We start from the raw sequence: 7,535 nt of genomic DNA, 5'->3' as shown, positions 1-7,535 counted from the left end.
AGAAGTAGTTTATATGATAGTTGATGAATATTTTTTTAATCGACAAACAGTTAGTTTTTGCAGAAAACAATCCCAACATTTTCATCACTGTTTACTTTTTGATGAAAGTCAAAAAGGGAGAGAAATTTATGTAATTATGTTTATGCTTTGCTGCTTGTTGCCGCTTGTTGGTTTGTGATGCTTGCTTGTTGTTTGTTTTATGCTTATGCTTGCTTGTTGTTTTATGCTTAGTTGTGTTTGCTTGATGCTTGATTGTTCATCTGTTTGGTTGATGTTTGGTTGCTTAATTAGTTAGTATTTATTTAGAGTATTGTTGATTATTGTCATCTGTTTTGATTGTTTGATTGTTTCATGTTCCAGTATTGTTCCATGATCATAAATACAAATATTCATGTTCATTCATTAAAGTTCATGTTTATTGTTGCTTGATTAATGTTCATAAATATAATATTGTTTCATGATACACTTTAATTATAAAATGCTAATATATTTTTGCATGTATTGTGATTGGATGTTTGATTACTTGTGATTGTGGATAATGGTTTATTATGTTAATGATCTATTATCCATGCATTTAATTTTATTGGTTATGCATGGTATATCATGTTTACTATTCTGATTTTGAAACAGTTTTCAAAGTCTTGAAAAGTTTCCGTTTAATTATAACTTAACGTGATTTGTAAAATATATAAAGTGATTGTTCTTATCATGTTTTTGAATTCATGTTGACTTAGTAATATGATTTATGAAAATATGGTTTTGACTTTCATTAAGGGAGAGATTGAAGACTCAATTCTCTTAACTGATGATAATTCAAAATACATATTAAATTAACAATAAATTAAGTAATTATATTTAGTTGTTTAAGTAAGTCCAAAATCATATTAAATATTAATTAATTAATGGACAAATTATTTAAGTCCGAAATATATTTAATTGAGATTAAATTAAATGACGTAAGATAATTTAGATAAAGTTATATTTAAATTTTGAATTTAAATTTAAGCTTTTGAATAAGGTTATATTAATATTTCAATTAAATAAAAGTATGTTCAAGACGTTGAAATACTTGAATTATATATGTATTTTAAATTTGAGTTTTAAAATAAACGTGTGCTCAAGATATTTAAATGTTTAAATACATTACATGTTAAATATGTTATTACACGGTTTATATTTGAATATTTGAATTTAAATTAGTTGTTTTGAAATAAGCTATACTAATTATAGGCTTTTTTATAAATAAGAAGATAATTTAAATTGACACTAAAAATAAGAAAACACAATTTAAATTGATGCTAAAAATAGGAATTAAATTTGAATAAAGATTTATATGTTGTATTATCTGGTTTTGCTGAAGTTTCAATATCTTGTATGAGTTCTAACATGGCAGCACAGCAATGATTGTTAATAACAAAATATAGCAAACAATGACGTAATTATATGAGCTGTCAGTACAACATCAGTTTGAGTTAAAACTCAAGATCTTGAAAACTGGCGCAGACGGATGAAGCTTTCTTGCTCTACAAGGATATGTTGAGGCGTGACATATATAAATATAAGGCTTCATTCAAGGATTAAGATTGCAGCATTTTTCTTATAATTTTCTCTCTTCTTGAATTAAGATCTAGTATTCTCTAAACGTTCAAAAAGTGTTGTAATTCTTAGTTCATCTAACTCTTACATTTTGTAATAGGATTTAATGTTAAAAAGAGTTAGATCTTTCATTGATTAATACGCCTCCTTGGAATATTTTTAATGTGTTCAAGTTGTAATCTCTATTTTGAGATTTAGATTTGTGTTTTTATTAAGGAAACTTGTAAGACGTTCTTCAAGGGGAAGAACGTACTGAGAGAAGATAGAGTGATCTTCTAAGTTGTCTTAAAGTTCATTAATAAAAGACGTTAAATCCGAAGGGTTGGAAGAGAACCCATAGGCGGGGAGTAGACTGTTTAGAGCCGAACCTCGTTAACATATCGCTTGTTATTGTTTAAGTTCATTTTCGCACATACGTTATAGCTTTATCAATCGACCTAAAACTGATCCAGAAAACAATTTTGAAAGGTCACCCAAGCTCTTGAGCTAACCTTCCAGATATAGCTGTTCAAAACAAACCCGACCCGAAAATCCGACCCGGAATCGAAAATTATCCGACCCAAAAAAATGTAAGTTTTTTAGGTTTACCGAACCGCAATTACCCGAACCGATACTTCACTCGAACCGTTTGATAACCGAAAAGGGCAAAATCGAACTCGAACTGCAACCAAATTTTATAACCGACATATAAACCTTAACCGATGTTACCCGAACTGAACAGTGATCGACCCGAGTCAAATCCGACCCGAATTATGCACGTAACCGAATGTAACCTGACTAAAACCGATTAAGATCGAACTGTTTTTAACCCGAACTGATACAAACCCGATCGATTATTAATCGAACTGTTTTTAACCCGAACCGATTGTAAATCGAACTGTTATAAATCCGAATCAAATTTTCACCTAATTTTAGCAAATTAAGTCCAATTTCAGTTTTCTAATAATACGGAAAAAGGAAGAACACAAGTTCTATACAGAAGAGATTGCATACAGAATATATATATATATATATATATATATATATATATATATATATATATATATATATATATATATATATATATATATATATATATATATATATATATATATATATATATATATATATATATATATATATATATATATATATATATATATATATATATATATATATATATATATATATATATATATATATATATATATATATATATATATATATATATATATATATATATATATATATATATATATATAAACTAATTGAAATAAATTGATCTGCCTATTAGGGCTGGAAAAAGCTGACCCGACCTGCTAACCTGATCTGAAACCGAATCGAAATTAGCGGGTTTGGGTTTAGATTTTTGACCCAATTAATTAAATGGGTCAACCCGACCTGATCTGTTTATTAAATGGGTTAGGTTCAGGTTGAATATTTAAACCTGAAAAAAACCTGTTTAACCCATTTATTAAATTTAAGACGGATCAACATTTGCCAAATACTTCGTAAAACTAAGATAATACCAATTACCATGTATTGAGGGATTTGTCAGCTGAAGATGACTTTCAATAAGAAAGGAAGTTGTCCCACATCGGCTAAGGGATTTGTCAGCTGAAGATGACTTTCAATAACAAAGGAAGTTGTCCCACATCGGCTATGAAAGATACTAATAAAAGAAAAATCCTTTAAATCACTTCTACAGATCTCATACCAACTTACGCAGCCACGCCGTGAGCACAAAGCGAACTATTCTTTCGCCTTTTACTAAAGAATACCGTGTGCTCGCTGCATTAAGTGGCATACGTTTATTTTTGGAGGAAGCCTTTAATTAAGGTTAAATGGGTCAAATGACGTGAAATATATATAAATTTAATGACCTAAAAAAAAGTAGGTTAAATGGGTCATTAGTAGGTTGATCCAATCTGCTACAGATCAGGTCGGGGTTTTAATTTTTGACCCATTAATTAAATGGGTCAGGTTCAGGTTAAGGGTTTATTGACTTCTTTATATATGATCTGAACCTGAAAATGACCCAACCCGACCTGTTTGACACCCCTATCTGCTATATCTGATAAAACAATCGGTAATTATTTTTTGTAAGTAAATGAGCATACATCAATTAAAAACCTGACTATTAACTTATTTCGATATTGACCGGATCAATAGTTATCCGTAATCGATAACTACTCGAAAAATAAAGCTCGAACTCGATTTGTACCCGAAAAAACCGAACCAATTAGTAATCGATGACAACCCAAGACCGATTGACACTCGACACGAACTTCAACCGACACCGAACTGATGCTAACCCGATAGCTTGAATAACCGATCTCTAACCGAACCGTGACTAACCGACTCGACCCGAGTGTGACCCGTTGTAACACACAGCCGAAAAATAACCGATCCGAAATGCAACCGAACCGAATAACACCCGTCCGAAACCGACCCGATCAACCGAATGAACACCTCTACTTCCAGACAAAGATTTTAAACAGGCATACTCTCTATTCACCCCCTCTAGAAAGTATTCAATCTCCTATCAACTTTCACAATCATTAGCATACCTTATCCTAAATTAGTTAATGGTATTTATAAAACTATCTAAAAATCTCGATTTTCAATTTTTCAATTTTACTCTTCAAAATCTAAAAAAACAAAAAAAAAAAAAAAAAAAAAAAAAAAAAAAAACTTTTAAATGTTTTCTTTAAAAAAAAAACTTATTATACTTTTGTTGCATGTTATGGTTAATTATAGTTTAAAGTAAACTTAACTATAGGTTTAACAACAAATAAATAACTTAAATTATGACTATTTATAGAGGATCCCGAAAACTTATACAAATCATGATATGAGATTCTTTGTCCTCACTAATGCATATTATGAGTACTTTTTAAGAAGACTTATTTTAAGACTATCAAAACTATGATGGTTAGAAGACATAGCCTTTATTTCTTTTTAGGTAGCTTTTGTTGCTTGAGAGAGAATATGAGTTGAGGTAAAAGTTATTTAGATAAAAATTATAAATAAAAATCAATCCAAATTAAATAAGAAATATGGTTTTGAGTTTTTATAAATTGATTTGGTTTTGGATTAAAATTTTCAAAACCAAAAAATTTTGGTTCGTATTAGGTTTGAGCACACAAAAAATCCAAAATCCAAAATCTAAACCGAATTAAAATAGTTCACTTTTTACATTAAACTAAACTACTAAATGAGTAATATCTTGTACAACTTCACATAAGTGTTCGTATAAAAATAATAAACCTTAACTCAATTATTAGAATTTTATTTAGTCATTTTCATTTTTGCTGCAATTATTTGAAATATTTTTGCTTTACAATTTTAGAAATATAATTTGATTTGCAGTTTAAATTTGTGTCTAATAAATATACACCCTTTAAAAACACAAACTAGCCCACTAAACTTTTTAATGTATCAACTTAAATAAGCTTTTTTTATAAAAAAATTCTTATAATAAGCTTGAAAAAATTTTGATTTCCAAAATAAGCGTCTTTATGTTTGAGCCTAGGGTCAGATTTATTCGCTGTTATTAACAGTGAACAAGAAAAAAAAAATTTACCAATGACTTTGTTCTTTGTTACTAACAGCGAACAAGGGATACAATGTCATAACGTAATCAACAACAAACTATTTGCAGCCCGTCTTATATGAGACCGTCTCACGGTGAGACGACCTCAAAACAAAAAGCCATAAGTTAAAGAGTTTCTATAATTGGGCTATTTAACCAAGTATGAGGCATGTTTCACGGAGAGATTGTATCATACAAGAGTTTGTGTACTATTTGTTATGTTTTTGTCCTTTCAAGCGTTGTTACATACAGCGAACAAAGTAATTTATATCTGTTGTTCATTATTAGTAACAACAAACAAACCTAAACTTAGGCTCGGACTCAAACACGCTTATTTTGAAAACAAAAATTTCCTAAGACTTATTTTGACAATTTTTTTATAAAAAAACATATTTTATTCAATCTCTCTCGACTTGTTAGGAGCCCAATCCCTTAAAAAACTTCGAGTTTGATCCGTTTAAAACATGTCAGATCACGGTCTTTTAGTTGGAATCCGCTCAGATACACACCTCTAACAGCTATAATCCTAAACTAACGAATCAAGTCAATATATACTATCATATACTCCCTTCTATTCACTTTAAATGTCTCATAGTTTTTCATCAATCACTCTTAGAGGGTGTTAGATAAAAGTTTTTTCTATATAGGTAAGGGATTCATTTAACTTATAAGCTTACTTTTTGTTTGGTATCAAATTTGGTTAAACGAATCCGTTACTTAAGGGTAACAAATAACTTCATTTTGTTTCCTCTCATTTAGCAATGGTAACAAATTCCCTTTCTTCCCTCTTTCTATCTTCTTATCTTGCGAAATTCAGAAACTTCGATACACTTCTATCATAACTTTGTGTTCATTACCTGCACTTATGAAATTCAAATTTCAGCCCATGTGAATAATTTAAAACAATGTGTTTAATATTTTTTAAAATCCAGTTTTCAGTAGTAGTAGACCTAGTAATGTAGGCGAAAGTTAAAATTTATTTTTGTTTTATATTTTTTAGGTTTGACTTTGTTTGTTGTAAATGGTTGTTCGTCACTTTGATTGTTGTAGAGGCAAATAGCAAAATCATGGGAAACAATATATTACCTTACTTAATTATACCAAACAACTAATTACGTTGTTTTTAATGTATTAGTTGAAACATAGTCAAATGAGATCTTGTTTGATTCGTTTTATTGTAAATTTTATTAATATGATCTTTTTATAATTTTTACTCCAGCACAATTAAAGATATTAAGATTGAAAACGTGCATGAGAAGATGTGCCAAAACTAAATGGGACATTCAATGTAAATAGGAGGAATTATTAAAAAACATGGAGTAATTAAGGAAATTATCAATAGTACTCCTAAGTTTCAGAACTTTATCAATGGTACCCCTAAGCTTTTTTTATTATCAATGGTACCTTCGTACTATTAAGCGTCTTATACTTTTTAAACTTTTTCCGTCCAAAATGTCCAAAACATTAACTTTTTTATTTTTCTTTTATTTTTCAATTTAAAACATAAAAAAAATAACTGTTTTGGACGCAATAAGTTAAAAAAAAAGGTTATGAATGTAAGACGCTCAATCATACAAGGATATCATTGATAATAAAAAAAAAACTTTGGGTTACCATTAATAAAGTGTCAAAGCTCATGAATACCATTGATAATTTTCTAGTAATTAATTAGGAAAATTTTATAAATGTATATTGTGATACTAATAAACTCATTTAAAACTTTGTGAAATTAGAAGAGTTAGCATACGAGTAACTAATGGAAAGTTTCATGACTGTGATTGCAAGTTTGTTAATATGTCGCCGTCGTGCAAAACAAAGGCCACATGCCACGGACAAGCATGTGTGTTGTCCAAGTTTATTGATTAATATTTAGGTAATGGTTTAGATATATTATTAAAATTATAAACTAACAAATGATAAAGGTTCATCAATTATGTAGCATAAACTTTTTATTATATTTTTATCTCACATCTATTTTTCAATTTTTTTTTCTCATAATTTCTCCGTCATTTCTGATTTCATGGATCTATATATTAATTTAGAAAAATATGCGTTGACTTTTAAATGATTATTTGAGGATAAACGGTACTATTATAAAGAACATATAGGTGACACATAATATATTTATTCCTTCGACTCATATTTTACATCAACTTAAATTTTGGATAATGAATCAATATTTTCTTTTAATCTCATTTATTTATTTTATTTTTTTTATATCATTAGCAAGTTATATAAGTTCTAATTTTAAGATTATAAAATAATCACTTTGAAATTATAAGTGATTACTTTCAGGTTACAATTAGTTTTTTTTATGACTGTTAGTGACTACTTTAGGATTATAAGTGATCACTTTAAAGGTATA

At 28.5% G+C, this 7,535-nt stretch overlaps 1 non-coding gene across 1 annotated transcript; it reads left to right on the top strand.

Moving 5' to 3' along the window:
* The first annotated feature begins 3,302 nt into the window (after nucleotides 1-3,302).
* LOC130822974 (U5 spliceosomal RNA) lies at nucleotides 3,303-3,418 on the top strand. Its single transcript, XR_009046468.1, has one exon. It is a non-coding gene; the product is annotated as a U5 spliceosomal RNA (small nuclear RNA).
* The last annotated feature ends 4,117 nt before the right edge of the window (nucleotides 3,419-7,535 follow it).

Source organism: Amaranthus tricolor, chromosome 8 (genome assembly GCF_026212465.1).
Source record: "Amaranthus tricolor cultivar Red isolate AtriRed21 chromosome 8, ASM2621246v1, whole genome shotgun sequence".
Taxonomy (NCBI): Eukaryota; Viridiplantae; Streptophyta; class Magnoliopsida; order Caryophyllales; family Amaranthaceae; genus Amaranthus; species Amaranthus tricolor.
Note: the sequence above shows the minus strand (reverse complement) of the source record. Positions and strands in the feature narration are given on the sequence as shown.